The sequence below is a fragment of the Arachis hypogaea genome, chromosome 2 (assembly GCF_003086295.3).
Source record: "Arachis hypogaea cultivar Tifrunner chromosome 2, arahy.Tifrunner.gnm2.J5K5, whole genome shotgun sequence".
NCBI lineage: Eukaryota > Viridiplantae > Streptophyta > Magnoliopsida > Fabales > Fabaceae > Arachis > Arachis hypogaea.
The window spans coordinates 28642132-28660727 of record NC_092037.1 but is presented as its reverse complement, the minus strand read 5'-3'; the positions used below and the strand labels follow the sequence as shown (position 1 = coordinate 28660727).

At 40.3% G+C, this 18596-nt stretch overlaps 1 non-coding gene across 1 annotated transcript; it reads right to left on the bottom strand.

Moving 5' to 3' along the window:
- Nucleotides 1-2346: 2346 nt before the first annotated feature.
- LOC112764454 (small nucleolar RNA R71) lies at nt 2347-2450 on the bottom strand. Its single transcript, XR_003183192.1, has one exon. It is a non-coding gene; the product is annotated as a small nucleolar RNA R71 (small nucleolar RNA).
- Between the last annotated feature and the right edge of the window lie 16146 nt (nt 2451-18596).

Here is an 18596-nt window from a genome sequence, read left to right as displayed (position 1 = left end):
ATAGCAGGCGTTCTTGAGCATATAGTATCTCCATTCGCTTATCTGAAATTCCTACCAACGAATCTGCATAAGTCCTCTATCCCTTTTATTATTTATTTTCTTATTTCTATTTTCGAAACCCATAAACCATTTAATCTGTCTAACTGAGATTTACAAGGTGACCATAGCTTGCTTCATACCAACAATCTCTGTGGGATCGACCCTTACTCACGTAAGGTTTATTACTTGGACGACCCAGTACACTTGCTGGTTAGTTGAACGGAGTTGTGAGTTCAAATAAAGGCAATTATTGAATAAATCCATACAAGCACAAAGAATAGTGATCACAATTTCGTCCACCAAGTTTTTGGCGCCGTTGCCGGGGATTGTTCGAGTATGGACAACTGACGGTTCATCTTGTTGCTCAGATTAGGTAATTTTCTTTTCAAAAATATTTTTCAAAATTTTTCTTTTTATTTTTCGTTTTTCCAAACTATATTTTCGAAAAAAATTAATAAAAATACAAAAAAATTAGAAAATCATAAAAATCAAAAATATTTTGTGTTTCTTGTTTGAGTCTTGTGTTAATTTTAAAGTTTGGTGTCAATTGCATGCTTTTAAAATTTTTCTTGCATTTTTCGAAAATCTCATGCATTCATAGTGTTCTTCATGATCTTCAAGTTGTTCTTGACAAGTCTTCTTGTTTGATCTTGATGATTTCTTGTTTTGTGTCTTTTGTTGTTTTTCATGTGCATTTTTGCATTCATATTTTTCATGCATTAAAGATTTCTAAGTTTGGTGTCTTGCATGTTTTCTTTGCATCAAAAATTTTTCAAAATTATGTTCTTGATGTTCATCATGATCTTCAAAGTGTTCTTGGTGTTCATCTTGACATTCATAGCATTCTTGCATGCATTCATTGTTTTGATCTAAAAATTTCATGCATTGAATATTTTTGTTGTTTTTCTCTTTCATAATTAAAAATTCAAAAATCAAAAAAATATCTCTTCCTTATTTCCCTCCAAATTTTCGAAATTTTGGGTTGACTTAGTCAAAAATTTTTAAAATTAGTTATTTCTTACAAGTCAAGTCAAAATTTCAATTTTAAAAATCTTATCTTTTCAAAATCTTTTTCTTATCTTTTTATCAAATTTTTGAAAATTTAGCTAACAATTAATGTGATTGGTTAAAAAATTTGAAGTTTGTTACTTTCTTGTTAAGAAAGGTTCAATCTTTAAATTCTAGAATCTTATCTTGTAGTTTCTTGTTAGTTAAGTAATTTTTAAAAATTAAATCTTTTTCAAATATCTTTTTCAAAATATATCTTTTTATCCTTTATCTTATCTTTTTCAAAAATTTTATCTTTTTCAAAAATTGATTTCAAAATATCTTATCTAACTTCTTATCTTCTTATCTTTTCAATTTTGATTTTTAAAATCTTTTTCAATCAACTAACTAACTTTTTGTTTGTTTCTTATCTTTTTCAAAACCACTTAACTACTCTTCCCTCTCTAATTTTCGAAAATTCTCCCTCTCTTTTTCAAAAATTCTTTTTGTTTCAAATTTTAATTTTAATTATAATTTTGTCTTTGATTTTCGAAAATTACTAACCTCTTTTTCAAAAATTATTTTCGAAAATTTCTCTTCTCTTTTCTTCTTCTATTTAATTATTTAATTACTAACACTTCTCTTCACCTCTCCTCATCCAAAAATCCGAATCCATCCTTCTTCTTTCTTATACCCCTATCTTCTTCTACTAACATAAGGGAATCTCTATACTGTGACATAGAGGATTCCTTTTTCTTTTCTTGTTTTCTTCTCTTTCATATGAGCAGGAACAGGGAAAAAGGCACTCTTGTTGAAGTTGATCCAGAACCTGAAAGGACTCTGAAGAGAAAATTAAGAGAAGCTAAATTACAACAATCCAGAAATAACCTTTCAGAAATTTTCGAACAAGAGAAGGAGATGGCAGCCGAAAATAATAATAATAATAATGCAAGGAGAATGCTTGGTGATTTCACAAAGCCAACATCCAAGTTTGATGGAAGAAGCATCTCCATTCCTGCCATTGGAGCCAATAACTTTGAGCTGAAACCTCAGCTAGTTGCTTTAATGCAACAAAACTGCAAGTTTTATGGACTTCCATCTGAAGATCCCTATCAGTTCTTAACTGAGCTCTTGCAGATTTGTGAGACTGTAAAGACGAATGGAGTTGATCCTGAAGTCTACAGACTCATGCTTTTCCCTTTTGCTGTAAGAGACAGAGCTAGAATATGGTTGGATTCACAACCTAAGGATAGTCTGGACTCTTGGGATAAGCTGGTCACTGCCTTCCTGGATAAATTCTTTCCTCCTCAAAAGCTGAGCAAGCTGAGAGTGGATGTTCAAACCTTCAAACAAAAAGATGGTGAATCCCTCTATGAAGCCTGGGAAAGATATAAGCAGTTGACCAAAAGATGTCCATCTGACATGTTTTCAGAATGGACCCTATTAGATATATTCTATTATGGTCTCTCTGAATTTTCGAAAATGTCACTGGACCATTCTGCAGGTGGATCTATTCACCTGAAGAAAACGCCTGAAGAGGCCCAAGAACTCATTGACATAGTTGCAAACAACCAGTTCATGTATACCTCTGAGAGGAATTCCGTGAATAATGGGATACCTCAGAAGAAAGGAGTTCTTGAAATTGATGCTCTGAATGCCATATTGGCTCAGAACAAAATGTTGACTCAACAGGTCAACATAATCTCTCAAAATCTGAATGGATTGCAACATGCATCCAACAGTACTAGAGAGGCAGCTTCTGAAGAAGCTTATGATCCTGAGAACCCTGCCATGGCAGAGGTTAATTACATGGGTGAACCTTATGGAAACACCTATAACCCATCATGGAGAAATCATCCGAATTTCTCCTGGAAGGATCAACAAAAGCCTCAACAAGGCTTTAACAATGGTGGACGCAATAGGCTGAACAATAGTAAGCCATATCCATCATCTTCTCAGCAACAGACAGAGAACTCTGAACAAAATACTTCTAATTTAGCAAATATAGTCTCTGATCTGTCAAAGGCCACTTTTAGTTTCATGAATGAAACAAGATCCTCCATTAGAAATTTGGAGGCACAAGTGGGCCAGCTGAGTAAGAAAGTCATTGAAACTCCTCCCAGTATTCTCCCAAGCAATACAGAAGAGAATCCAAAAGGAGAGTGCAAGGCCATTGATTTGATCAAAGTGGCCGAATGCACTAGGGAGGAGGAGGACGAAAATCCTAGTGAGGAAGACCTCCTGGGACGTCCTTCAAGCAAGAAGGAGTTTCCTATTAAGGATCCTGAGGAATCTGAGGCTCATACAGAGACCATAGAGATTCCATTAAACCTCCTTCTGCCATTCATGAGCTCTGAAGACTATTCATCCTCTGAAGAGGATGAAGATGTGACTGGAGAGCAAGTTGCTCAATATTTAGGAGCTATCATGAAGCTGAATGCAAAGCTGTTTGGTAATGAGACTTGGGAAAGTGAACCTCCCTTGCTCATTAGTGAACTAGATACTTGGATTCAGAAAACTCTACCTCAAAAGAAACAAGATCCTGGCAAGTTCTTAATACGTTGCACCATTGGCACCATGAGCTTTGAAAAAGCTCTATGTGATCTTGGGTCAGGGATAAATCTGATGCCACTCTCTGTAATGGAGAAGCTAGGGATCATTGAGGTACAACCTGCCTTGTTCTCATTACAATTGGCAGACAAGTCAGTGAGACAAGCTTATGGAATAGTAGAGGACGTACTAGTAAAGGTTGAAGGCCTTTACATCCCTGCTGATTTCATAATCCTAGACACTAGGAAGGAAGATGATGAATGCATCATCCTAGGAAGACCTTTCCTAGCCACAGCAGAAGCTGTGATAGATGTCAATAGAGGTGAGTTAGTCCTTCAATTGAATGGGGACTACCTTGTGTTTAAGGCACATGGCCATCCCTCTGTGACAAAAGAGAGTAAGCATGCAGAGCTTCTCTCAGTTCAGAGTCAAGAAGAACCCACACAGTCAAACTCTAAGTTTGGTGTTGTGAGGCCACAACCAAACTCTAAGTTTGGTGTTAAGATCCCATATCCAAACTCTAAGTTTGGTGTGGACAACTATACAACATTGACCTGATCACCTAGTGGCTCCATGAGAGCCACTGTCAAGCTATTGACATTAAAGAAGCGCTTGTTGGGAGGCAACCCAATTTTATTTATCTAATTTTATTTTATTTTGTTTCTTTGTTATTTTTGTGTTTAATTAGGTGCATGATCATGAGGAGTCACAAAAAAAATCAAAAAAATTAAAAACAGAGTCAAAAACAGAAGAAAAAAATTGTTCACCCTGGAGGCAGCGCAGACTGGCGTTCAACGCCAGTAAGGTGCATCTGGCTGGCGTTCAACGCCAGAACAGAGCACCATTCTGGCGCTGAATGCCAGAAACAAGCAACATCCTGGCGTTTAACGCCAGGAATGTGCACACAGAGGACAAACTGGCGCTGAACGCCAGAAACAAGCATGAAACTGGCGTTCAACGCCAGAAACATGCATTACATGGGCGTTAAACGCCCAGAACGTGCATCAATGGGCGTTTGAACGCCAGAATGATGCACCAAGGCAATTTACATGCCTATATGGTGAAGGAATGGTATTTCTTTTCACCTCAGGATCTGTGGACCCCATAAGGATCCCCACCTACCATATTCCTACCTTTTCTTTTAATCCTAATCACACTCTCCTAATCCAAATCTCATTTCACTCTTCCCCACATCACACTTCCCAAAAACCTTCACCATTCACATCAACCTCCTCTTCCCCATAAACCCCACCTACCTTCATAAAATTTAAATTCACTTTCCCACCCATTCCCACCCAAAATGGTCGAATACCCACCCTCCCTCTCCCTATAAATACCCTTCCCTTCTACTTCATTTTTCACACAACACAAACCCACATTCTCCCACATAGCCGAACCACCTCTTCTCCCTCTCTTCCCTATTCTCTTCTTCTTCTACTACTTTTCTTTTCTTTCTTGCTCGAGGGCGAGCAAAATTTTAAGTTTGGTGTGGTAAAAGCCTAAGCTTTTTGTTTTTCCATCACCATCAATGGCACCTAAGGCTGGAGTATCCTCAAGAAAAGGGAAAGAGAAGACAAAAGCTTCCACCTCCGAGTCATGGGAGAAGGAGAGATTCATCTCCAAGAGCCATCAAGACCACTTCTATGATGTTGTGGCAAAGAAAAAGGTGATCCCCGAGGTCCCTTTCAAGCTCAAAAAGAATGAGTATCCGGAAATCCGACATGAAATTCAAAGAAGAGGGTGGGAAGTCATAACCAACCCCATGCAACAAGTCGGAATATTGATGGTTCAAGAGTTCTATGCCAATGCATGGATCACTAGGAACCATGATCAAAGTATGAACCCAAATCCAAAGAACTATCTCACAATGGTTCGGGGGAAATACTTAGATTTTAGTCCGGAAAATGTGAGGTTGGCGTTTCATTTGCCTATGATGCAAGGAGATGAACGCCCCTACACTAGAAGGGTCAACTTTAATCAAAGGTTGGACCAAGTCCTTACGGACATATGTGTGGAAGGAGCTCAGTGGAGAATAGACTCCAAAGGCAAGCCAGTCCAACTAAGAAGACTGGATCTCAAGCCTGTAGCTAGAGGATGGTTGGAGTTCATCCAAAGATCCATCATTCCTACTAGCAACCGATCTGAAGTTACTGTAGATCGAGCCATCATGATCCATAGCATCATGATAGGAGAGGAAGTGGAAGTTCATGAGGTCATCTCCAATGAACTCTACAAAATAGCCGACAAGTCCTCACCCATGGCACGGCTAGCCTTCCCTCACCTTATATGCCATCTATGCTACTCAGCTGGAGTTATCATAGATGGAGATGTCTCCATTGAAGAAGACAAGCCCATCACCAAGAAAAGGATGGAGCAAACAAGGGAAGTTCCTCACGGCCCTCAAGAAGAACATGAGGAAGTTCATCATCAACAAATGCCTCAAGGAATGCACTTTCCTCCCAATAACTATTGGGAGCAACTCAGTACCACTTTAGAAGATTTGAGCCATAATGTTGAACAATTAAGGGTGGAACATCATGAGCACTCCATCATTCTCCAAGAAATAAGAGAAGATCAAAGAGCAATGGGGGAGGAGCAACAAAGGTAAGGAAGGGACATATAAGAGCTTAAGGACATTGTTGGGCCTTCAAGAAGAAGACGCCACTAAAAGGTGGATTCATTCCTTGTTCTTTATTTCTTTCTGTTTTCGGTTTTTATTATTGTGTTTATCTATGTTTTGTATCTCTACTTCATGATCATTAGTGTGTAACCATGCCTTAAAACTATGAATAAAATCCATTAATCCTTCACTTCTCTTAAATGAAAAATGTTTTAATTCAAAAGAACAAGAAGTACATGAATTTCGAATTTATTATTGAATTTAATTTAATTATATTGATGTGGTGGCAATACTTTTTGTTTTCTGAATGAATGCTTGAACAGTGCATATTTTTGATCTTGTTGTTTATGAATGTTAAAACTGTTGGCTCTTGAAAGAATGATGAACAAAGAGAAATGTTATTGATGAACTGAAAAATTCATGAATTGATTCTTGAAGCAAGAAAAAGCAGTGAAAAAGCAAAAGCTTGTGAAAAAAAAATGGCGAAAAATTGAGAAAGAAATAGAAGGAGCAGTAAAAAAAGCCAATAGCCCTTAAAACCAAAAGGCAAGGGTAAAAAGGATCCAAGGCTTTGAGCATCAATGGATAGGAGGGCCCAAGGAAATTAAATCCAGGCCTAAGCGGCTAAATCAAGCTGTCCCTAACCATGTGCTTGTGTCATGAAGGTCCAAGTGAAAAGCTTGAGACTGAGTGGTTAAAGTCGTGATCTAAAAGAGTGTGCTTAAGAGCTCTGGACACCACTAACTGGGGACTCTAGCAAAGCTGAGTCACAATCTGAAAAGGTTCACCGAGTCATGTGTCTGTGGCATTTGTGTATCCGGTGGTAATACTGGAAGACAAAGTGCTTAGGGCCACAGCCAAGACTCATAAGTAGCTGTGTTCAAGAATCAAACATGCTTAACTAGGAAAATCAATAACACTATCCGAAATTCTAAATTCCCAGAGAAGCCAATCACTCTAAACTACAAAGGAAAAAGTGAGATGCCAAAACTGTTCAGAAGCAAAAAGCTACAAGTCCCGCTCATCTAATTAAATTAATATTCATTGATATTCTGAGATTTATAGTATATTCTCTTCTTTTATCCTATTTGATTTTCAGTTGCTTGGGGACAAGCAACAATTTAAGTTTGGTGTTGTGATGAGCGGATAATTTATACGCTTTTTGGCATTGTTTTTATATAGTTTTTAGTAAGTTTAAGCTACTTTTAGGGATGTTTTCATTAGTTTTCATGTTAAATTCACATTTCTGGACTTTACTATGAGTTTGTGTGTTTTTCTGTGATTTCAGGTAAATTCTGACTGAAATTGAGGGATTTGAGCAAAACTCTGAAAAAGGCTGACAAAAGGACTGCTGATGTTGTTGGAATCTGACCTCCCTGCACTCGAAATGGATTTTCTGGAGCTACAGAACTCTAATTGGCGCGCTCTCAACGGCGTTGGAAAGTAGACATCCAGGGCTTTCCAGCAATATATAATAGTCCATACGTTATTCGAAGATTGACGACGCAACTTGGCATTGAACGCCAAGTTCATGCTGCTGTCTGGAGTTAAACGCCAGAAAAACGTCATGATCCGGAGTTGAACGCCCAAAACACGTCATAACTCGGAGTTCAACTCCAAGAGAAGCCTCAGCTCGTGGATTAATCAAGCTCAGCCCAAACATACACCAAGTGGGCCCTGGAAGTGGATTTATGCATCAATTACTTACTCATGTAAACCCTAGGAGCTAGTTTATTATAAATAGAACATTTATCTATTGTATTAGAGTCTTTGATCATTCAGTCTTTTGACCACGTCTCATCTTTGGTCTTAGTTTTGTTTTATTCTTCATCCTAAGAGATCATTGATCACGTTTCAGGGGGCTGGCCATTCGGCCATGCCTGAACCTTTTACTTATGTATTTTCAACGGTGGAGTTTCTGCACACCATAGATCAAGGGTGTGGAGCTCTGCTGTACCTCAAGTATTAATGCAATTCCATTGTCTTTTATTCAAATCTCTCTTATTCGTATTCCAAGATATTCATTCGTACCCAAGAACATGATGAATGTGATGATAAGTAACCCTCATTATCATTCTCACTTATGAACGCACGTGATTGACAACCACTTCCGTTCTACATGCAACAAAAGCTTGAATGTGTATCTCTTAGATTCCCCAACAGAATCTTCGTGGTATAAGTTATATAGATGGCGGCATTTATGAGGATCCGAAAAGTCTCACCTTGTCTGTGGTATTCCGAGTAGGATCCTGGGAATCCGGAAAGTCTCACCTTGTCTGTGGTATTCCGAGTAGGATTCCGGTAATGAATGACTGTGACGTGCTTCAAACTTGCAAGTGCTGGGCGTTAGTGACAGACGCAAAAGAATCAAGGGATTCTATTCCAGTAGGAGCGGGAACCAACCGGTGATTAGCCGTACTGTGACAGAGTGCGTGAGCATTAGTTTTCACTGCGAGGATGGGATGTAGCCATCAACCATGGGTGATGCCTCCAGACGATTAGCCGTGCGAGTGACAGCCGCATAGGATCATTTTCCCGAGAGGATTGAAAGTAACCACAGCTGATGGTGAACCTCTATACAAAGCTTGCCATGGAAAGGAGTAAGAAGGATTGGGTTGAAGCAGTAGAATAGCAGGCGTTCTTGAGCATATAGTATCTCCATTCGCTTATCTGAAATTCCTACCAATGAATCTGCATAAGTCCTCTATCCCTTTTATTATTTATTTTCTTATTTCTATTTTCGAAACCCATAAACCATTTAATCTGCCTAACTGAGATTTACAAGGTGACCATAGCTTGCTTCATACCAACAATCTCTGTGGGATCGACCCTTACTCACGTAAGGTTTATTACTTGGACGACCCAGTACACTTGCTGGTTAGTTGAACGGAGTTGTGAGTTCAAATAAAGACAATTATTGAATAAATCCATACAAGCACAAAGAATAGTGATCACAATTTCGTCCACCAATCATCATAAGGTTCGGAGTTCTATACTCCATCACTACAAACAATAGTACCCAGTTCACAGATGCAGGCTTCAGAAAACTAGCGGCCGACCTGAATATAAAATAACAATTCACCTCTGTTGAGCAACCACAAACCAATGGGCAAGCTGAAGCTACTAACAAAGTTATATTAGCAGGGTTAAAATGGAGATTACAAGATGCAAAGGGAGCCTGGGCTGAAGAGCTCCCGTAAGTCCTATGGGCATATTGAACGACTCCACATTCCACGACAAAAGAGTCACCTTTCCGATTAGCCTACGGGATGGAGGCCATGATCCCAGTAGAGATTAAAGAAAGATCCCCCAGAGTGATCTACTATAGTGAAGACGCCAATTCCCAACTTCAAAGCGAAGAGCTCGAATTACTCCCAGAAGTCCGAGAAAGAGCTCGGATAAGGGAAGAAGCATTGAAGCGACGAATGCCTTCCAGATACAATCAAAAAGTAATACAGCGGACCTTCATGGAGAATGACCTCATTCTAATCCGAAATGACATTGGAACAACTCGACCTGGAGAAGGAAAGCTGGCTGCAAATTGGAAAGGACCCTATCGAGTCATAGAAGTACTAGGGAAAGGCTACTATAGGCTTTCCGAACTCGACGGGCGAGAGCTGCCAAGGTCATGGCACGCCTGCAACTTAAGAAGGTACTATAGTTAGGGAGGATAAGGGATCTTGGGACAAGGCACACTCTTTTTCCTGAAAAGGTTTTTTAACGAGGTGCCAGGCCCAAGACCTACAAACTAACCCCCGCATGTATATATTTGCATTTCTCTTAATAAAATTTTTTCAGATTTTCTACAAATGTTCAAGTCGTATTATTCTAAAAACAATCATCACCCGATTATAAAGCTACAGATCGATAGAAAGTGAAAACCAAATTCACTGTGCGATCACGATAAAAACGAGGGTTAAAACCCAAAATTCTACAAAATTGGCAAAGGTGAAAATAGAATAATACAAGAAGCTATTAAAAGTGATCCATAGAAAGGACCTGACGAGGTCCTAATAAAATGGATTGCTATAAAATAGCTTAAAGGCTGGCCGACACCTAAAGTCGGACCAGCCCCAACAAACCAAGTTATAAGTAAAGCCCTGGAAAGAGGTCTGGCCAACCCTATAAAAGAGGATTACTATAACTTCGAAGAGCCCGACATGATGAAGTCGGACTCCTACAAAAAGTTACAAAAGATAATCCCTGAAAGAGACCTAAACAAGGTCCAAGAAAGAGGATTATCAAGTAACTCGACAGGGTCCGACGTAACAAAGTCGGCCCAGAAAGATAAAAGTTACAAAAGGTGATCCCTGAAAGAGACCCAAACCAGGTCCAAGAAAGAGGATTACCAAGTAACTCGACAGGATCTGACATGACAAAGTCGGACCAAGATGTAAAGCTACAAAGATAATCCCTGAAAGAGACCTAAACAAGGCCCAAGAAAGAGGATTATCAAGTAACTCGACAGGGTCTGACGTAACAAAGTCGGCCCGGAAAGATAAAAGTTACAAAGGTGATCCCTGAAAGAGACCCGAACCAGGTCCAAGAAAGAGGATTACCAAGTAACTCGACAGGATCCGACATGACAAAGTCGGTCCAAGATGTAAAACCACAAAGATAATCCCTGAAAGAGACCTGAACAAGGTCCAAAAAAGAGGATTATCAAGTCAACTCGACAGGGCCCAACCTGATGAAGTCGGCCCGGAAAGATAAAGTTACAAAAGATAATCCCTGAAAGAGACCTGAACAAGGTCCAAGAAAGAGGAGTATCAAGTAACTCGACGAAGTCCGACATGACAAAGTCGGCCCAGAAAAGATAAAGTTACAAAAGGTAAAGCCTCAAAAGAGATCTGAACAAGATCTAAGAAAAAGGATCACCTAGTAACAAAACAGGGACAACATGAAGAAGTCGGGTTAAAACTACAAAAAGTTATAAAAAGTAATCCCAAGGGGTTACTAGAAATAACTCAAGAAAGATCAACTGAGAGAATCAACCAACAGAGGGGAGGTAACTCGACCCGATAGACCTCAACCTCGCCAAAGTCAATCAAAAAAGTATTCTATAAAACGAATACTCAAACAAACAGCTATCCTTAAATGGATGCTTCAACTAAGGCAAAAACGACGAGCAGAAAGGCAATCAAAAGAGGTCGGATAAAAAACACTCTGAAGATTCCAGGTAAATGCTAAAGAAAGATGCAAGCAAGCATATCACAAAAATAAGGCAGTTGCCATAAAAGAAAGACTCAAGACGCCGCTTGAAGCCAACCCCAAGAGCAAGAGAAACTATTTTGTTTTTCAAAATAAAGTTGCTAAAGTAGCAACTGGAGAATTGGTGCGCGAAATTGTGAACAATACTTTTCACAACTCTCATAATCCCCAGTAATGAACCCCAAAAACGTGGTGTTCAATACCATGGCATAAACACAACTTCGCACAACTAACCAGCAAGTGCACGGGGTCGTCCAAGTAATAAACCTTACGCGAGTAAGGGTCGATCCCACGGAGATTGTTGGTATGAAGCAAGCTATGGTCATCTTGTAGATCTTAGTCAGGCAAACTCAAATGTATATGGTGATATACGAATAAAACATAAAGATAAAGATAGGGATACTTATGTAATTCATTGGTGGGAATTTCAGACAAGCGCATGAAGATGCCTTCCCTTCTGTCTCTCTGCTTTCCTACTGCCTTCATCCAATCCTTCTTACTCCTTTCCATGGCAAGCTTACGCAAGGGTTTCACCGTTGTCAGTGGCTACCTCCCATCCTCTCAGTGGAAATGTTCAACGCACCCTGTCACGGCACGGCTATCCATCTGTCGGTTCTCGATCAGGCCGGAATAGAATCCAGTGATTCTTTTCCGTCTGTCACTAACGCCCCGCCCTCAGGAGATTGAAGCACGTCACAGTCATTCAATCATTGAATCCTACTCGGAATACCACAGACAAGGTTAGACCTTCCGGATTCTCTTGAATGCCGCCATCAGTTATAGCCTATACCACGAAGATTCCGGTTAAAGAATCCAAGAGATAAACATTAGAGCCTTGTTTGCTTGTAGAACAGAAGTGGTTGTCAGGCACTCGTTCATAGGTGAGAATGATGATGAGTGTCACATAATCATCACATTCATCATGTTCTTGGGTGAAAATGAATATCTTAGAACAAGAACAAGCGGAATTGAATAGAAGAACAATAGTAATTGCATTAATACTCGAGGTACAGCAGAGCTCCACACCTTAATCTATGGTGTGTAGAAACTCCACCGTTGAAAATACATAAGAACAAGGTCTAGGCATGGCCGAATGGCCAGCCTCCCAATGATCTAAGAACTAGACGTCCAAAGATGATCTAAAGATTAAAAGAAATCCAAAGATGAAAATACAATAGTAAAGGGTCCTACTTATAGAGAACTAGTAGCCTAAGGTTTACAGAGATGAGTAAATGACATAAAAATCCACTTCTAGGCCCACTTGGTGTGTGCTTGGGCTGAGCAATGAAGCATTTTCGTGTAGAGACTCCTCTTGGAGTTAAACGCCAGCTTTAGTGCCAGTTTGGGCGTTTAACTCCCATTTTGGTGCCAGTTCCGGCGTTTAACGCTGGGAATTCTGAGGGTGACTTTGAACGCCGGTTTGGGCCATCAAATCTTGGGCAAAGTATGGACTATCATATATTGATGGAAAGCCCAGGATGTCTACTTTCCAACGCCGTTGAGAGCGCGCCAATTGGGCTTCTGTAGCTCCAGAAAATCCACTTCGAGTGCAGGGAGGTCAGAATCCAACAGCATCTGCAGTCCTTTTCAGTCTCTGAATCAGATTTTTGCTCAGATCCCTCAATTTCAGCCAGAAAATACCTGAAATCACAGAAAAACACACAAACTCATAGTAAAGTCCAGAAAAGTGAATTTTAACTAAAAACTAATAAAAATATACTAAAAACTAACTAGATCATACTAAAAACATACTAAAAACAATGCCAAAAAGCGTACAAATTATCCGCTCATCACAACACCAAACTTAAATTGTTGCTTGTCCTCAAGCAACTGAAAATCAAATAAGATAAAAGGAAGAGAATATGCAATGAATTCCAAAAACATCTATGAAGATCAGTATTAATTTGATGAGCGGGGCTTTTAGCTTTTTGTCTCTGAATAGTTTTGGCATCTCACTCTATCCTTTGAAATTCAGAATGATTGGCTTCTTTAGGAACTCAGAATCCAGATAGTGTCATTGATTCTCCTAGTTAAGTATGATGATTCTTGAACATAGCTACTTATTGAGTCTTGGCTGTGGCCCAAAGCGCTCTGTCTTCCAGTATTACCACCGGATACATACATGCCACAGACACATAATTGGGTGAACCTTTTCAGATTGTGACTCAGCTTTGCTAGAGTCCCCAATTAGAGGTGTCCAGGGTTCTTAAGCACACTCTTATTGCCTTGGATCACAACTTTATTTCTTTCTTTTTCTCTTTCTTTTCTCTTTCTTTTTTTTTCTTTTTTTTCGAAATTTTTTTTTTTTGAATTCACTGCTTTTTCTTGCTTCAAGAATCATTTTTATGATTTTTCAGATCCTCAGTAACATGTCTCCTTTTTCATCATTCTTTCAAGAGCCAACATTCATGAACCACAAATTCAAAAGACATATGCACTGTTTAAGCATACATTCAGAGAACAAAAATATTGCCACCACATCAAAATAATTAAACTGTTATAAAATTCAAAATTCATGCAATTCGTCTCTTTTTTTTTTCAATTTAAGAACATTTTTCATTCAAGAAAGGTGATGGATTCATAGGACATTCATAACTTTAAGGCATATACACTATGACACTAATGATCACAAGACACAAACATAGATAAACATAAGCACTAAAATTCGAAAAACAGAAAAATAAAGAACAAGGAAATTAAAGAACGGGTCCACCTTAGTGATGGCGGCTTGTTCTTCTTCTTGAAGATCCTATGGAGTGCTTGAGCTCCTCAATGTCTCTTCCTTGTCTTTGTTGCTCCTCTCTCATGATTCTTTGATCTTCTCTAATTTCATGGAGGATGATGGAGTGTTCTTGATGCTCCACCCTTAGTTGTCCCATGTTGGAACTCAATTCTCCTAGGGAGGTGTTCAGTTGCTCCCAATAGTTTTGTGGAGGAAAGTGCATCCCTTGAGGAATCTCAGGGACCTCATGATGAGTGGGATCTCTTGTGTGCTCCATCCTCTTCTTAGTGATGGGCTTGTCCTCATCAATGGGGATGTCTCCCTCTATGTCAACTCCAACTGAATAACAGAGGTGACAAATGAGATGAGGAAAGGCTAACCTTGCCAAGGTAGAGGACTTGTCCGCCACCTTATAGAGTTCTTGGGATATAACCTCATGAACTTCTATTTCTTCTCTAATCATGATGCTATGAATCATGATAGCCCGGTCTATAGTAACTTTGGACCGGTTGCTAGTGGGAATGATTGAGCGTTGTATAAACTCTAACCATCCTCTAGCCACGGGTTTGAGGTCATGCCTTCTCAATTGAACCGGCTTCCCTCTTGAATCTCTCTTCCATTGGGCGCCCTCTTCACAAATGACTGTGAGGACTTGGTCCAACCTTTGATCAAAGTTGACCCTTCTAGTGTAAGGATGTTCATCTCCTTGCATCATAGGCAAGTTGAATGCCAACCTTACATTTTTCGGACTAAAATCCAAGTATTTCCCCCGAACCATAGTAAGCCAATTCTTTGGGTCCGGGTTCACACTTTGATCATGGTTCTTGGTGATCCATGCATTGGCATAGAACTCTTGAACCATTAAGATTCCGACTTGTTGAATGGGGTTGGTAAGAACTTCCCAACCTCTTCTTCGGATCTCATGTCGGATCTCCGGATATTCACCCTTTTTGAGTGAAAAAGGGATCTCGGGGATCACCTTCGTCAAGGCCACAACTTCATAGAAGTGGTCTTGATGCACCCTTGAGATGAATCTCTCCATCTCCCATGACTCGGAGGTGGAAGCTTTTGCCTTCCCTTTCCTCATTCTAGAGGTTTCTCCGGCCTTGGATGCCATAAATGGTTATGGAAAAACAACAAGCAATGCTTTTACCACACCAAACTTAAAAGGTTTGCTCGTCCTCGAGCAAAAGAAGAAAGAAGAGAGTAGAAGAAGAAGAAATGAAGGGGATGGAGAGGGCTTTGTGTTCGGCCAAAAGGGAGAAGAAGTAGTGTTTAGGTTGGGTGAAAATGAAGGAGTGAAGAAGGGTTTATATAGGAGAGGGGGAAGGGTGATGTTCGGCCATGTATGGGTGGGTTTGGGTGGGAAAGTGGTTTGAATTTGAATGGTGAGGTAGGTGGGGTTTTATGAAGGATGGATGTGAGTGGTGAAGAGAAAGATGGGATTTGATAGGTGAAGGGTTTTTGGGGAAGAGGTGTTGAGGTGATTGGTGAATGGGTGAAGAAGAGAGAGAGAGTGGTAGGGTAGGTGGGGAGCCTGTAGGGTCCACAGATCCTGAGGTGTCAAGGAAAAGTCATCCCTGCACCAAATGGCATGCAAAATTGCGTTTTTAGCCAATTATGGCGTTAAACGCCGGGCTGGTGCCCATTTCTGGCGTTTAACGCCAGCTTCTTGCCCTTTTCTGGCGTTTAACGCCAGTCTGGTGCCCCTTTCTGGCGTTAAACGCCCAGAATGGTGCCAGACTGGGCGTTAAACGCCCAACAGCTAGCCTCACTGGCGTTTAAACGCCAGCACGCTTTCCTCCAGGGTGTGCTGTTTTTCTTCCTGTTTTTCATTCTGTTTTTGCTTTTTTCATTAATTTTGTGACTTCTCATGATCATCAACCTACAAAAAAGATAGAATAACAAAAGAAAATAGATAAAATATAACATTGGGTTGCCTCCCAACAAGCGCTTCTTTAATGTCAGTAGCTTGACAGAGGACTCACATGGAGCCTCACAGATACTCAGAGCAATGTTGGAACCTCCCAACACCAAACTTAGAGTTTGAATGTGGGGGTTCAACACCAAACTTAAAGTTTGGTTGTGGCCTCCCAACACCAAACTTAGAGTTTGACTGTGGGGGCTCTGTTCGGCTCTGTTTTGAGAGAAGCTCTTCATGCTTCCTCTCCATGATGACAGAGGGATATCCTTGAGCCTTGAACACCAAGGATTCTTCATTCACTTGAATGATCAACTCTCCTCTATCAACATTAATCACAGCCTTTGCTGTGGCTAGAAAGGGTCTGCCAAGGATGATGGATTCATCCATGCACTTCCCAGTCTCTAGGACTATGAAATCAGTAGGGATGTAATGGTCTTCAACTTTTACCAGAACATCCTCTACAAGTCCATAAGCTTGTTTTCTTGAGTTGTCTGCCATCTCTAGTGAGATTTTTGTAGCTTGTACCTCAAAGATCCCTAGCTTCTCCATTACAGAGAGAGGCATGAGGTTTACACTTGACCCTAGGTCACACAAGGCCTTCTTGAAGGTCATGGTGCCTATGGTACAAGGTATTGAAAACTTCCCAGGATCCTGTCTCTTTTGAGGTAATTTCTGCCTAGACAAGTCATCCAGTTCTTTGGTGAGCAAAGGGGGTTCATCCTCCCAAGTCTCATTTCCAAATAACTTTTCATTTAGCTTCATGATTGCTCCAAGGTATTTAGCAACTTGCTCTTCAGTGATATACTCATCCTCTTCAGAGGAGGAATACTCATCAGAGCTCAGGAAAGGCAGAAGTAAGTCCAATGGAATCTCTATGGTCTCATTTTGAGCCTCAGATTTCCATGGTTCCTCATTGGGGAACTCATTGGAGGCCAGTGGACGTCCAGTGAGGCCTTCCTCAGTGGCGTTCACTGCCTCTCCTTCCTCCCAAAATTCGGCCATGTTAATGGCCTTGCACTCTCCTTTTGGATTTTCTTCTGTATTGCTTGGAAGAGCATTAGGAGGGAGTTCAGTAATTTTCTTGCTCAGCTGACCCACTTGTGCCTCCAAGTTTCTAATGGAGGACCTTGTTTCAGTTATGAAACTTTGAGTGGTTTTGATTAGATCAGAGACCATGGTTGCTAAGTCAGAGGTATTCTGCTTAGAACTCTCTGTCTGTTGCTGAGAAGATGATGGAAAAGGCTTGCTATTGCTAAACCTGTTTCTTCCACCATTATTATTGTTGAAACCTTGTTGAGGTCTCTGTTGATCCTTCCATGAGAGATTTGGATGATTTCTCCATGAAGGATTGTAGGTCTTTCCATAGGGTTCTCCCATGTAATTCACCTCTTCCATTGAAGGGTTCTCAGGGTCATAAGCTTCTTCCTCAGATGAAGCTTCCTTAGTACTGCTTGGTGCAGTTTGCATTCCAGACAGACTTTGAGAAATCATATTGACTTGTTGAGTCAATATTTTATTCTGAGCCAATATGGCATTCAGAGTGTCAATCTCAAGAACTCCTTTCTTCTGACTAGTCCCATTGTTCACAGGATTCCTTTCAGAAGTGTACATGAATTGGTTATTTGCAACCATTTCAATCAGTTCTTGAGCTTCTGTAGGCGTCTTCTTCAGATGAAGAGATCCTCCAGCAGAGCTATCCAATGACATCTTGGACATTTCAGACAGACCATCATAGAAAATACCTATGATGCTCCATTCAGAAAGCATATCAGAGGGAGACTTTCTGATTAATTGTTTGTATCTTTCCCAAGCTTCATAGAGGGATTCTCCTTCCTTCTGTCTGAAGGTTTGGACTTCCACTCTAAGCTTACTCAATTTTTGAGGTGGAAAGAACTTTGCCAAGAAGGCATTGACTAGCTTTTCCCAAGAGTCCAGGCTTTCTTTAGGTTGTGAGTCCAACCATGTTCTAGCTCTGTCTCTTACAGCAAAAGGGAATAGCATAAGTCTGTAGACCTCAGGGTCAACCCCATTAGTCTTGACAGTGTCACAGATTTGCAAGAACTCAGCTAAAAACTGATGAGGATCTTCCAATGGAAGTCCATGAAACTTGTAATTCTGTTGCATTAGAGAAACTAATTGAGGCTTAAGCTCAAAGTTGTTTGCTCCAATGGCAGGGATAGAGATGCTTCTCCCATAGAAGTCGGGAGTAGGTGCAGTAAAGTCACCCGCACCTTCCTTGCATTGTTGGCATTGTTGTTGTTGTCGGCTGCCATGTGTTCTTCTTCTTTGAAGATTTCTGTTAGGTCCTCTACAGAGAATTGTGCCTTAGCTTCTCTGAGTTTTCGCTTCAAGGTCCTTTCAGGTTTAGGATCAGCCTCAACAAGAGTGCTCTTGTCTTTGCTCCTGCTCATATGAAAGAGAAGAGAACAAGAAAATATGGAATCCTCTATGTCACAGTATAGAGATTCCTTGAGGTGTCAGAGGAAAAGAAAATTAGAAGGCAAAAGTAGAAAATTCGAACTTATCAAAGAAGATGGAGTTCG